The 13,159-nt window shown below is 38.5% G+C and overlaps 1 long non-coding RNA gene across 1 annotated transcript in view; it reads right to left on the bottom strand.

Annotated features, from left to right (window-relative positions):
* The window catches only part of LOC122462385, a 35,947-nt gene that overhangs the window by 5,199 nt on the left and 17,589 nt on the right, over positions 1 to 13,159 (bottom strand). The window lies entirely within an intron of this gene.

The following is a 13,159-nucleotide window of genomic DNA, read 5'->3' as shown; positions in this document are numbered from 1 at the left end:
CGGCATTGCTATGGGTACCCGCATGGCCTCACAGTATGTCAACATTTTTATGGCTGACTCAGAACAATGCTTCCTCAACTCTCGTCCCTTAATGCCCCTACTCTACTTGCGCTACATTGATGACATCTTCATCATCTGGACCCATGGAAAAGAAGCCCTTGAGGAATTCCACCATGATTTCAACAATTTTCATCCCACCATCAACCTCAGCCTGGACCAGTCCACGCAAGAAATCCACTTCCTGAACACTACAGTGCTAATAATCGATGGTCACATAAACACCACCCTAAACCGGAAACCTACTGACCGCTATTCCTACCTACATGCTTCCAGCTTTCACCCAGACCACACCACACGATCCATCGTCTACAGCCAAGCTCTACAATACAACCACATTTGCTCCAACCCCTCAGACAGAGACAAACACCTACAAGATCTCTATCAAGCGTTCTTACAACTACAATACCCACCTGCTGAAGTGAAGAAACAGATTGACAGAGCCAGAAGAGTATCCAGAAGTCACCTACTACAGGACAGGCCCAACAAAGAAAATAACAGAACGCCACTAGCCATCACCTTCAGCCCCCAACTAAAACCTCTCCAATGCATCATCAGGGATCTACAACCTATCCTGAAGGATGACCCATCACTCTCACAGATCTTGGGAGACAGGCCAGTCCTTGCTTACAGACAGCCCTCCAACCTGAAGCAAATACTCACCAGCAACCACACATCACACAACAAAAACACTAACCCAGGAACCTATCCTTGCAACAAAGCCTGTTGCCAACTGTGTCCACATATCTATTCAGGGGACACCATCACAGGGCCTAATCACATCAGCCACACTATCAGAGGCTCGTTCACTTGCACATCTACCAATGTGACATATGCCATCATGTGCCAGCAATGCCCCTCTGCCATGTACATTGGCCAAACTGGACAGTCTCTACGGAAAAGAATAAATGGACACAAATCAGACATCAAGAATTATAACATTCAAAAACCAGTCGGAGAACACTTAAATCTCTTTGGTCACTCAATTACAGACCTAAAAGTTGCCATTCTTCAACAAAAAAACTTCAGAAACGGACTCCAATGAGAGACTGCTGAATTGGAATTAATTTGCAAACTGGATACAATTAACTTAGGCTTGAATAAAGACTGGGAGTGGATGTGTCATTACACAAAGTAAAACTATTTCCCCTTGTATATTTCCCCCCCTCCTGTTCCTCACATGTTCTTGTCAACTGCTGGAAATGGCCCACCTTGATTATCACTACAAAAGATTCCCACCCGCCCCCGCTCTCCTGCTGGTAATAGCTCACCTTTCCTGATCACTCTTGTTACAGTCTGTATGGTAACACCCATTGTTTCATGTTCTCTGTGATATAAAATCTTCCCGGTGTATTTTCCACTGTATGCATCCGATGAAGTGAGCTGTAGCTCACGAAAGCTTATGCTCAGATAAATGTTAGTCTCTAAGGTGCCACAAGTACTCCTTTTCTTTTAACAATGCTTTTGTTGCCTAAGTTTTTGATGGGTTTCTGAGATGTGTTAGAAAGAAAAGGGGGAGGGATAGCTCAGTGATTTGAGCATTGGCCTGCTAAACGCATTGTGAGTTCAATCCTTGAGGGGGCCATTTAGGGATCTGGGGCAAAAATTGGGGATTGGTCCTGCTTTGAGCAGGGGGTTGGACTAGATAACCTCCTGAGGGCCCTTCCAACCCGATATTCTATGGTCTATGGTTCTATGGTTTATGAGCTTTGAGAAAACTAGTCCTCTGCCACAAACAATACCATGTTCCTCAACAGTTAAATCAGTAACTAATATCTTCAAAAGGTATTTAATAAAATAATTCAGGGAAGAACAAGCAAAAGCCAAAAATCTCTTAGAGACCTTTACTCAAGGCCAAATGAATATTTTAAGTGCATATTTTGAGAGCCAGTCATTTCTTTATTTTCCATTGCTTCTCCTCCTTATGCAAGATGCACTGGATTAAATGTACATTTATCTGCATTTTAGAATGTTTTAATATTTCACATTATATGCGGTAAACCTAGAGACATATAAATCATGCCCTGGGTGGTACACAAGTGATACATTTAATATGTTAGTATCAGTTGATATATTTTCTTCATATAATGTAAAGCTGAAAAATGACAAGAGGAAAAGGGAATTTGCCAGGCCGGGGAAAGCTACAACATGGATATGAATGTGCAATATAGCAATTAATATTGAAACAGAAAGAACTGAATGTTAGAAAAGAAATAAAGAAAAATTATAAAACCTACAATTGAGATCTGTATGGCAAAGAAAATATACATGTTTACAGCTTCCGTGTATTTTTGAACACTAAGTTTTGTAGAGTAATTATCTAGCTGAGTGGTGTTCTGAAGAAATGAACACTCTTCAGTTGTAGTCATATATGGAGTCATTGGTTAGGACATTCATCTTGTTTTATTTAATTACTTTGACACAGAAGTAATGAGAAGTTTGTTTTTGATGTTCAGCTTCCATAGAAGAACTTTCTGTTTAGGTGTTCAACCAAATGCTAAATGATAACATGAGAACATGCATCCTGTGGTATTGATTTAGAATCAAAGGGCACAAAGAGTCAAAGGCATTAAGTGACCCTGTGTGGTGAATGGGGATCCCTTGAGTTCCCACTTCACTGTGGTTTGGGTTACTTCCCTTCTCTGGCACTCACAGCATCCTTCCCCTGCTCGGGGTATAGAAGAGTGTCTCTAACCAAGTTGAACCAACCCACCAACAAAAACAAGGGGAGGGCAGGATCAAAGTAAAGAAAGGGGGGAGGAGTGCTCAAGCTTTTGGGTAGTCACTTGGTTACCTCTTTAAAAAGCATATAGACTAAGCTGGGCCCTAGAGTTCGGATTGGGGCTAGCATCTATCCTTAGACCCCCCGCACCCCCTTTTTGTGCCTAGTCCAGGCTGTCTTGGGGCAGCAGGGTCCATGGCTCTCTCTCTCTTCACTGATCTAATTGCTGTAACCAGCTGTCCCTGAAGCACAGCAGTTACCACCTCTTCCCTTTTTAATTTCCTCCCTCCTGGCAGAGCAAGCCCTGCAGGTATGTCTGGATAGCACTGGCTGAAGAGCTCATTAGCTCCCTCCTTAACCGGATAAGGACATGCCTCCTCACACCTTGTCACTGTCCAACTTTAAACTGCTGGAAACATTATTTGGGATTTGTATAAAGACTTCCGTGTGCTTAGTACTGTGGCAAACACAATTAAACATCTTTTTAACCTTTTATTAAAGATACAAAAAAAAGTAAAGATAGTTAAGGCATTTAACATATAAAGTATTAAGTAAGGCTTTCATTTAAACAGCATTCCTTGCTCTGTAGAGAGTCTTTAAAAGGAAAAACCCCTTGTCTGACACTCTGTTGGTAGTGAAGATGGTAACAACTGTCCTTTGGGGACAAGAGAAGAAGTTAGTTGAGATGGGCTGGAGCTATCGTTGTTGCTGTTGTTTTTCTAGAAAACAAACATGACAAACACACACAAAAGGGGAGAATAGCAAAGACAGAAGATGCAGCCTCTGTCTCTGGTGTTGACTCTCATTTGCAATCTCACTGCTGGAAAAACACAGGCACATCACGTAGTCTGAACAGCCACTCTAAGACCTGGCAAACTCATACCAGCAGCAGGCTGTTAACAGATTTACTGTTACATACAGCACAATTTCCCAGTGAAAGTTCAAGATGTGTTTTAAGATTAAAGGAAGTAAAAATGAACCTTAATTCTATTTAGAACAAAATTACTTCATACCCATTAAAGAACATTTAACATTCAGAACATTAAAAAAAATGGAGCCTAAGTATCCCTTAGGAAGTAATAAGAGCTCTAACTTGTGCTGGTTGCTGTACTTTCCACATTATATTAGTCTCATAAAAAAATCTTGGGTGGAGAGCAATACTACACACATAACATTCAGGATGGGAAGGGATACCTTACGCACCAAAATACTTAACATAGGAGCTTGTAGTACATTGAATTGGCTAGACTGGCACAGTATATCGCTGATTAAGATGTAGTGATGCAATATAGCTGTACCAAAGTGCCAGGAGCTACATCAGGATAACTACTGGACAAAGACATCTTTTTGCGTGTGAGAGTTTTTTATGGGTGTCTATACAGAATGGTAAGAAACCCTGGCTTTGATGAATCTTTTAGAGGAGACCCTATGGTACTTTGTGTTGCGTAGCACCATTTTACTCAGCAATTGTTTGGAACTGAGAAGTTTGTAGTTAGATATTGATCCAATTCTTTTAAAATTCAGTGAAGAAGGAGTAGATCTGATCCTGGCCCACCACTTGATTTATCATATCACAAGTATTCATTCACTGTGCATGAGTATTTTGCAGGGAAATAACTGTCTTGTTATGGGAGAGATAAACTAAGGACAATAGTTGTTGTAGCCTCCCCCCATATAAATCTTCATGCTGCCCACTTTCTTGTTTTCCATTAGATTTTGTTCTCTTGTCACATGTATCAGCCTTGTCCCTGGATGGATTTCTCACAACCCTCCTCTCTCTTTAGGCTGACCACTGACTCTTTTCTTGTTTTTTTCTGTTTACCCTTCATGTTTTGAAAGTTATTGTGAAACTAGGCTTACCAAACTCTTAGAAAGTGGCTACCACATGCATTCATTTTCTGCCCTTATAATATTCCTTTTCCCTGAAACCTTTTATATCCCCTATCCCAATCTTTTGGTTTGGGCTTAATACTAAACAGCTATCTTTGCTAAAGATATTAATTTCGTCTGTTCTTGTGATGTCAGTTTCTTGAGTCCATTTCTTGGGCCACACTAGAGAAAATCCTGTTTGAAAATTTCTTTGAGTCACTGTTCAGCCCTTGACATTCAGAAAAGAAAATTACCTGTCAACGCAGCAGGTAATTTATAGATTATAGTGTACTACAAAGCAATAAGACTCAAAACCCCACAGGAACCACATTCTACCATCATTCTGTAATACCTCTTCCCCAACTTGTGGGTTCTATGAGACATCTGCCTGGGAAATGCTATAAAATCTAGAAAGAACAATAAATAAAATAAACTCCACACCCCTAAAAGTTGTGGGTGCCATTTCTTGATGTTCTTTTTGCTGTTTACTTTATTTCCTTCTATGTTTCTATTTCCATCTTTAATTCTCTCTTTTCTCTTCCCCCTCTCTCTCCTTCCTATGTCATCTATTTACCTTCTGTAACAAGGTGTGCTCAATCAGTAACTCAAATCCCTACCAGGGTACATTAATTGGGACCTGATTGAAAGACAGGCTGTCCACACAAGGTGCCAATTAACTGAACAGAAATATAGCTGAAAGGCTAATTGAGTGGAAGTAACCCAGTAGCTGGGACTACATAATCAGACAGGAAGGAAGTGCTAGTGATGAGAGTAGGGAGCTGAATGAAGGTCGGAGTGGTGGCTAATACTGTACCCTTTCCCAGAAGCAAGTGGAGGAAGCTGCTTACTGAGTGTAAATAGTATTCCAGGCTGTGGTCTGCTGAAGGGATATAATAAAGCGTGGTGGTGGTGAAGAATACCTGGAGTTTTGAAGGTCAGTTGTGAGGCTGGAAAAGACTCTGAGACTCTATATAGCTCATTAACTAGAACTAAAGCACACTTGAGATTTGTTTATAGTAAATAACACTGAGATGTACTTATCTATTAACTGTAGTACTTGAATATTTTTGGCATATTGTTACAACTGAAAGGAAATATGGAAAATAATTCCCCAAATAAAAGCTTTCATACATAATTTAAAAAACAAGTGAACAAGGAAAATAATTGAGATGTTTTCCTCTTTTTCATAAGAAAGAACAACCTCTCTTTGGATGGGATTCTCTATTCAGTGCATACATAAGGAACACAGGATTGGCTTCTCTACTTGAAAAGCAAATAAAACTTTTTTCCTAATATTTGCTTCGGCCTAAATTTGTTTGTGGTACAATTATTCTTGCAAGCACTGATGCCAATGAATAGTTCCTTTCAACACAATAGGATGGAACTACTCACATGTGTAATCAGAGATGTGTAAAACTGGAAGAGACCTCAAGCGTTCATCTAGTCCAGTCCCCTGCACTCGGGGCAGGACTATATAATAACTAGACCAGTCATGACAGGTGTTTATCTAACCTGTTCTGAAAAACCTCCACTGATGGAGACTCTACAACCTCCCTAGGCAATTTGTTCCACTGCTTAATGACCCTGACAGGAAGTTTTTCATAATATCCAACCTAAACCTCCATTGCTGAGTTTTAAGCCCATTGCTTCTTGTCCTATCCTCAAAGGTTAATGAGAACCATTTTTCTCCCTGCTCCTTGTAACAACCTTTTACCTACTTGAAAACTGTTATGATGTGCCCCCTCAATCTTCTCTTCTCCAGACTAAACAAACCCAGTTTTTCAATCTTTCCTCATAGGTCATGTTTTCTAGACCTTTAATCATTCGTGTTGTTCTTCTCTGGACTTTCTCCAATTTTTCCACATCTTTCCTGAAATGTTTACCCAGAACCTGACAATACTCCAGTTGAGGCCTAATTAGTGTAGAGTATGGTATTACTTCTCATGACTCGCTTACAGCACTCTTGCTAATGCATCCCAGAATGATGTTTTCTTGTTTTGCAACTGTGTACACTGTTGACTCATATTTAGCTTGCAATCCACTATAACTAAGGCTACAATTTAGTCTCAGAGGTTACGGCAGTCATGGATTCATGACTGTAGTGGACCTCCGTGACGTCTTCAGCTTCAACTGTCAGCAGCTGAAGCTGTGGCTGGAGCCGTGGCAGGGGTCATCTCTGGTGCCGTGCGCCCCACATAGCCCCACTGGGAGGGCTGCCTCCACTGCGGGCTGCACGCCCCTGCCCCATGATGGGCCTGCAGCTGGGGCTATGCGCCTCTGCCCCAGCTTGTACGGTTATTTTTAGTAATTTTTGTTTGTTGTCCATGACTTTTACTAAAAATAATAGTGACAAAATCTTAGCCTTAACTATAACCCTCAGATCCCTTTCTGCAGTACTTCTTCCTAGGCAATCATTTCCCATTTTGTATGTATGCAATTGATGGTTCTGTAATGTGTAAACACTTGTAGACTCAGAATCTTAAATACTTCAGATTTTGCTATTGCTTGTCCTGTAACAGAATTTGCTTTGCCCTTTCCAGGCACACAAACTCTTTCATCTTTAGCATGAATTACTGAAGAATTCTAATTTCCACCCCAGAATTATTGTTTTTCCATATTTCTCCTCAAAATAATTACCTTCATGAACAAGATTAAACTGTTTAAAATGAGAATAGCTTCCACAAATTTTCTTTAAAAATAAAATTTGAATGTTCTTGTCTCTTAAGTGAAAAGATCCAGCAAACATTTACATTGACTTCAAAGGGAGTATTCACCTATGTAAAGATAAACATACAAGTAAGTGTTTGCAGGTTTAGGGCTAAGTCCTGAACTCCTTCCCTGGGTAAAATTCCCAGTGATGTCAATGAAAGCGTTGCTTAAGTAAGGAGCAAAGGACTGGGCTCATAATCATGAAATCAAAAGAAGTGACTTGAAATATTGTAAAGCCTGTCAGTAACACACGTGAAGTTGACTGACATTTTTATGCATTTAAGAAAAAAATTGCATTCAGATACAGCACTTTATCGATCTATAGAACCACAAAGAGTGATTTACTAGAAACTCATCCAGGCCTCTGAAAATCAGTTATTTTGAGTTTCAAAGGAAGTAGTTTGAGGAGGAAAACTTTGAAATAATATGCGTAGATCAAAGGGTGGATTAACTCTCACAGATTACACATTCACAGATCACCCGCCAAGAATGTAGGCCCAAGTGGCTAAAAAATTAGGCAAGTTTTAAATTACACTAAGTTTTTTGTGGTACTATTATTCCCAACTTGTACTGGTTGCCTGTATTTCATGAAGTCTCTCAACAAATAGGATTTATTTTTCTGGTCATTCTTTCACTGGCAATCAGTATTCAGTACCATTAAAATCCTATTTAACATAAGAACACTAGCTGCATTTATGTGGCATACCTCTGAAGTTCATGATTTTCTATATACTAACCTTGCCCCCAGTGAATAAAACTGACATAAGAGTGTCCTAATAAAGTGAAAAGAAAAGGAGTACTTGTGGCACCTTAGAGACTAACCAATTTATTTGAACATAAGCTTTCGTGAGCTACAGCTCACTTCATCGGATGCATCCGATGAAGTGAGCTGTAGCTCACGAAAGCTTATGCTCAAATAAATTGGTTAGTCTCTAAGGTGCCACAAGTACTCCTTTTCTTTTAGCGAATACAGACTAACACGGCTGCTACTCTGAAACCTAATAAAGTGACTGTTTTAAAATCAATATCCTGGTGCCCTCCCTCTCCCATTGCAGGACTCCTGAAGTGGTCCAAGTTTTTTATTTAATCAAAACATTTTTATTATTGTATAATATATGTCTATATGGGAGAAGCAAGTTTTGCTATACCAAATTGCTGAAATCAAAGAAAAAAAATAAGATACATGGTACAGGAATTAAAAATAGACTGAAAAGGGACAAGGAAAGAAGAAACACCAGGGAGGCTCGGTAGTTTTTTTTAATGTTTTCACTTAATAGAAAAGGTAGATGCAAGATTGTGCAATAAATAATTTTAAAGGGTTGTTTATTAATTGTTTTTTTTACAATAAAGGGATGAGATAAAATGTGCTGAGGGGACAGAAATTCGCTTAGGATCAGCTGGCTATTCTGCCTGAGTCTTTGTTTTGTCTTTTTTTATGTTATAGTTCTCCCTACTGGTCTCTCTCCAAACTGCCCCCCCTCCCCCCCAAGCGTTCAGCTATATAAATACTCTGGTTTTTGATGATGAAATAATTTGCCTTTCCTATGCATGTTTGGTGCCCCATCCTGCTCCTCTAAAAGTCCATGGTAAAACTTCCATTGACTTCAGTGAGCAGCAGCAGCTCTTTGCTAAGTTAAAACTGAATAACTAAAGATTATAAATATAACTGAGGCTTATAATAATTGAGTAAAATTAGTTAGCCGCCAAAAAGACCTACAAGATTATTTACCCATCCACTACCAATGCAGGGTTGTTTACATAAAGTACAAGGAACCAAACTTTAGGAATCTGGTTTTAAATGTTGAAACTACCTGAGTAAAGAAACAAGAAAAGAAACATTTTAATTTAACATGGTATCTACAAGAAAAAAAATGATACTGTATAGTCAATAAATCTGAAGCTAAATCTTATTTTGAGCACTATTGCAGTTTTATCTGTGAGCAAAATTTATCAGCTTGCAGCACATACCACTATATCTGGCTCTGCAGACTGAATCTAAATACACTACAATACCAAGCAACATTCAATTGTAAAAAGTTTGTATGCATTTTAATAAATATTCATAAAGGCACAGCTATTTTTTGGTAGTGTTATTACAATACCGTTGTTTTGAAGAGGTCTTCATGTTGATACATTTGGGAGTCTTCTCGGGTAATGTTATTTAAAATAAGAATTCTTGATTAATACCCTCTTGCTGAAATCAACACCAGCTGAAGTTTATGATCCAGTCATAATGCATAAAAACTGTATGTGTTTGGCTTTTGAGCAGCAAAACAGAGACCATGCTGTAGGAAGTATATTTTTCTTATGGCAAAGGGGAAAAAAGCATTGTAAAAATTATAACAGGACAAAAGGGAATAACATTAGTAAAAAATACTGCTTAGGTCTGTATATTTGTTTCCAAGAGAAACTGTAACATCTAACCAGAGTACAGCAAAGTAAACCTATAGCTGTACATGTAAACAGCTGTTTTTAGAAAGAATAGATTTGCTTTGCTGCAAAACTATTTTTTTAAATCAAGTAAAAATTCCAGAATAAATTTACAAACACTTTAAGAATAATTTGAAACCATAGCTTCAAGTCAGGAGTTTTGATCAAAGCTACCTTATGTCCTTGGTTTGGAAACTTTAAACAAAACAGAAAACCTCTAGGAGTAAGTAAGTAGCCTTTATTGTTCTCCATGTACATGATAATTCTTCCAAAATGGCTCATATCACAACTAGTACAAACCAAATACAATAGTCAAGTCAGAAGCATTGAATGGGACTAGGGTGCAGGAGTGAGAGCAGGCTTTCTGCTAATGAACATAGGCCCACTGACAGGAACATGATTTTGAAAATAAAACTCCCGCGTTGTACTGGGTGGTTTGGTGTGGTTTGTTTTGTTTTGCTAAGATTCTTTCCAAATGATTTCTCCTCAATACGCATAGTGTTGTTTCTTTGAAGGATGACTTTATTTCATAGTTTCTCATTTAATACTGTTGGCATCACCTTTGCATTAGGTATCATAAGAAATATGCCAAAATATGTGGCTTTTTTTTTTTAAACTTTCTTTGAACATGAATATGCCATCCTGAAAGGTAAGAAGAAAATTATGCTGCTCATCTGACTTCGGAGCACTAACAGGAAAAAGTAGTAAAACTACCCATTTCACCTACTATTACAGAATATCCAACTTTCTAGTATAGAACCTGATCCAAAGTCCATTGTAGTCAATGGGAAGACTCCCACTAATTTCATTGTAACAGTAATTATCTATGAAAAATTGAGACATTAGCTGTTGCTTCAACTCTTTACATAAGAAGCTGACCTTTAAAACCTCAAATCTGTTTTTAAAACCACCACAAAAATAAAAATATAGTAAATGGACTATGTTAAGAGTATTATATTTGCTCCCATAAGCCTAGCATCTGATAGTGATCAGGAAAATGAGACTAAAATACTCTGGCTAGACATGTGTTCCTAACATAGCCGTGCCCGCTGCTTATTTTGAAGAATGATCAGTGACTGCCAATCATACACAGCTGTGCCAAATTATGTGGCCATTTAATGATGTGGACAAATGTCCACAGGATACTAAAATGAGAACAAAACCAAAATTAGAAGTCTGCAGACACTGTACTTTAAGTTCTGTACTTTAATTAATGCTTAATAGCCACAGATATGCCAAAAATGTCTGGCAATTTTTCTGCTCTGAACAAGAGTGTGTCTGCCCAACTTCAAGTAGCTCAGCATCCTTTTCCATTTGACTTATGAGTACTACTAAGAGGAAAAAGAATACAACAAAAATCCTAATTATTTCACTGGAAACTATGTTACTTGTGGAATAAAATTTGTATTTTTACAAAACCAGAGACTAACGGAAATTGTTTCTACAATTGCTTTTTAAAATTCCAGCAGAAATATTTTTTTATTGCAAGTAGATACTCACATGTGGCACTTGCAATCCAAATGTTGCAGCACTGAACTAATAATAAATTTAAAAAAAATAGAGAACTTTGGGCTATTGATTACATTGGCAGCAAGACTGAACTCTTGAAAGTGAAGTTGCCTGGAAACAAAAGTGAAACCGATGAGGCTATATTCAAACTCATAATGCTGATTAGTAGAAACACAGAGGAAAGAAAGAATGAGAGGTACAGGGAAAATTTGTTTCCCTAATTTTAGTAGCTAACCAAATACAAACTAGAAAAAAAAAACAGGTCTGCATGAAAGCTCTGTTGTTCTATAGAACAAGGAGAGCCTGCAAAAGCACTTTTTTTCTCTGCCTCCAGAAATAGGTAAAGAACAAAAAAAAAAATCTTCGTATTAAAAATAAATATTACTACAGTGTTGTTTTGACTAAGTTGGTCACATAAGAGTATTTCATATTTAGCTAAAGATTACTGAAAAATATTGCGCTCTCTCTTTATGTAACTACATTGGAGTTACCTAGCTGTCAAAAGGGATGTAACAAGTGGGATTTTAAAAAAAAAAAAACACCAAACCTTTTTATTAGACTGAGATTCAGTTAGGAACTCGCCTTAAGGAGATATACTGGGGGTTAGATTATCCTGGACCTTTCATCAAGGGAGGGCACAAAAAGCCTTCCCACCCTTGCAAGCCAGCATGCAGATTAGGGACAAGGTTAATGTTTTTAATAGATGATAGGGTATGCTTCCTCCTAGCCCCACCAGAAGTACCTCCAAATCGAGGGAGCACGAGTGAGGTCATGACCCTGCCGTCCTCCCCTGCTGTCCTTTAGAGCAAGTCAAAAGAATAGGCTGCACAAAGATACAATCCTCCCCCGTCTCCCAAAGCTCATTCTAGGGTGGTATGTCTTCATACTGTGCCGGATGCAGGCAAGCGATTAAATGACACCATCTGGCCCTAGGTTTCACTTTTAGAATTCTCAGTGTGTTTACCTCCTGTCTCCTTCCAAGAACCAGAACAAAACTATGCATAGGAAGTTTAGTTGCACAAACACATTCACTTGCCATCAAGTTTGGTTTACAATCTGTCTCCGTTTTGTCAACATATTAAACATCACACAACTAAGTGCACTGGTACTGTGGTAAGCGCTATTTTAACTTTATATCACTGCTCACATTGTTTAAATAAATCTTTGCTCAGGTGAAAATAGAGGGGAAGAGCAAACTAGGATAGAGCATTCAAATGATGAAACATCTATTCTAGACTCCTAAAACAGAATTAAATCCTTCTGCCACCAAAGTTGTCTTCACCAAATGCAGTATCAGCACAGTATCAGAGATCTAGAAATAGGGGAGTACAGGACCAGGGCTGGTCCTAGACCAAATGGCGCCCCAGGCAAGGAGTGTTTTCAGTGCCCTCCTTCCTCCATTTGTTAAACTTTTGAATGCCTTATTTTTATTGCATTTGTAGCCCATTTCATGACTTTTATGCATGATTTATCCCGGTCATATGAGGCAATACATTTGTATGCTAGGATCTTTATATATTCATGCCATATACAAAAACAATTTCTTCTTCTTCTAAGCGTATAGAACCTTTTTAATTTTAAGAATAACTGAAATGTCCCTAACAACAAAAACATCATCCCAAGTCTGGAACTCCAGGTGGTCGCCTGCCCTTATATCCAGCCCTGTAGACCACCATCTGTGCATGTCTTTTGTAAAGTTATTGGATGCCTCACTCCATTCCAGAGCTTTAGACTGTGGATGTTTATGGTAAAATAGATCAAGAATTCTCTAACATGAACGACAAGATGTAGAAAAGTTTAAAGTCGGTGGGTAAAATTTTCAAAAGCGCCTAAATCCCATATTAAAAAATGACTGTCAGTGGG

The sequence above is a fragment of the Chelonia mydas genome, chromosome 11 (assembly GCF_015237465.2).
Source record: "Chelonia mydas isolate rCheMyd1 chromosome 11, rCheMyd1.pri.v2, whole genome shotgun sequence".
Taxonomy (NCBI): Eukaryota; Metazoa; Chordata; order Testudines; family Cheloniidae; genus Chelonia; species Chelonia mydas.
Note: the sequence above shows the minus strand (reverse complement) of the source record. Positions and strands in the feature narration are given on the sequence as shown.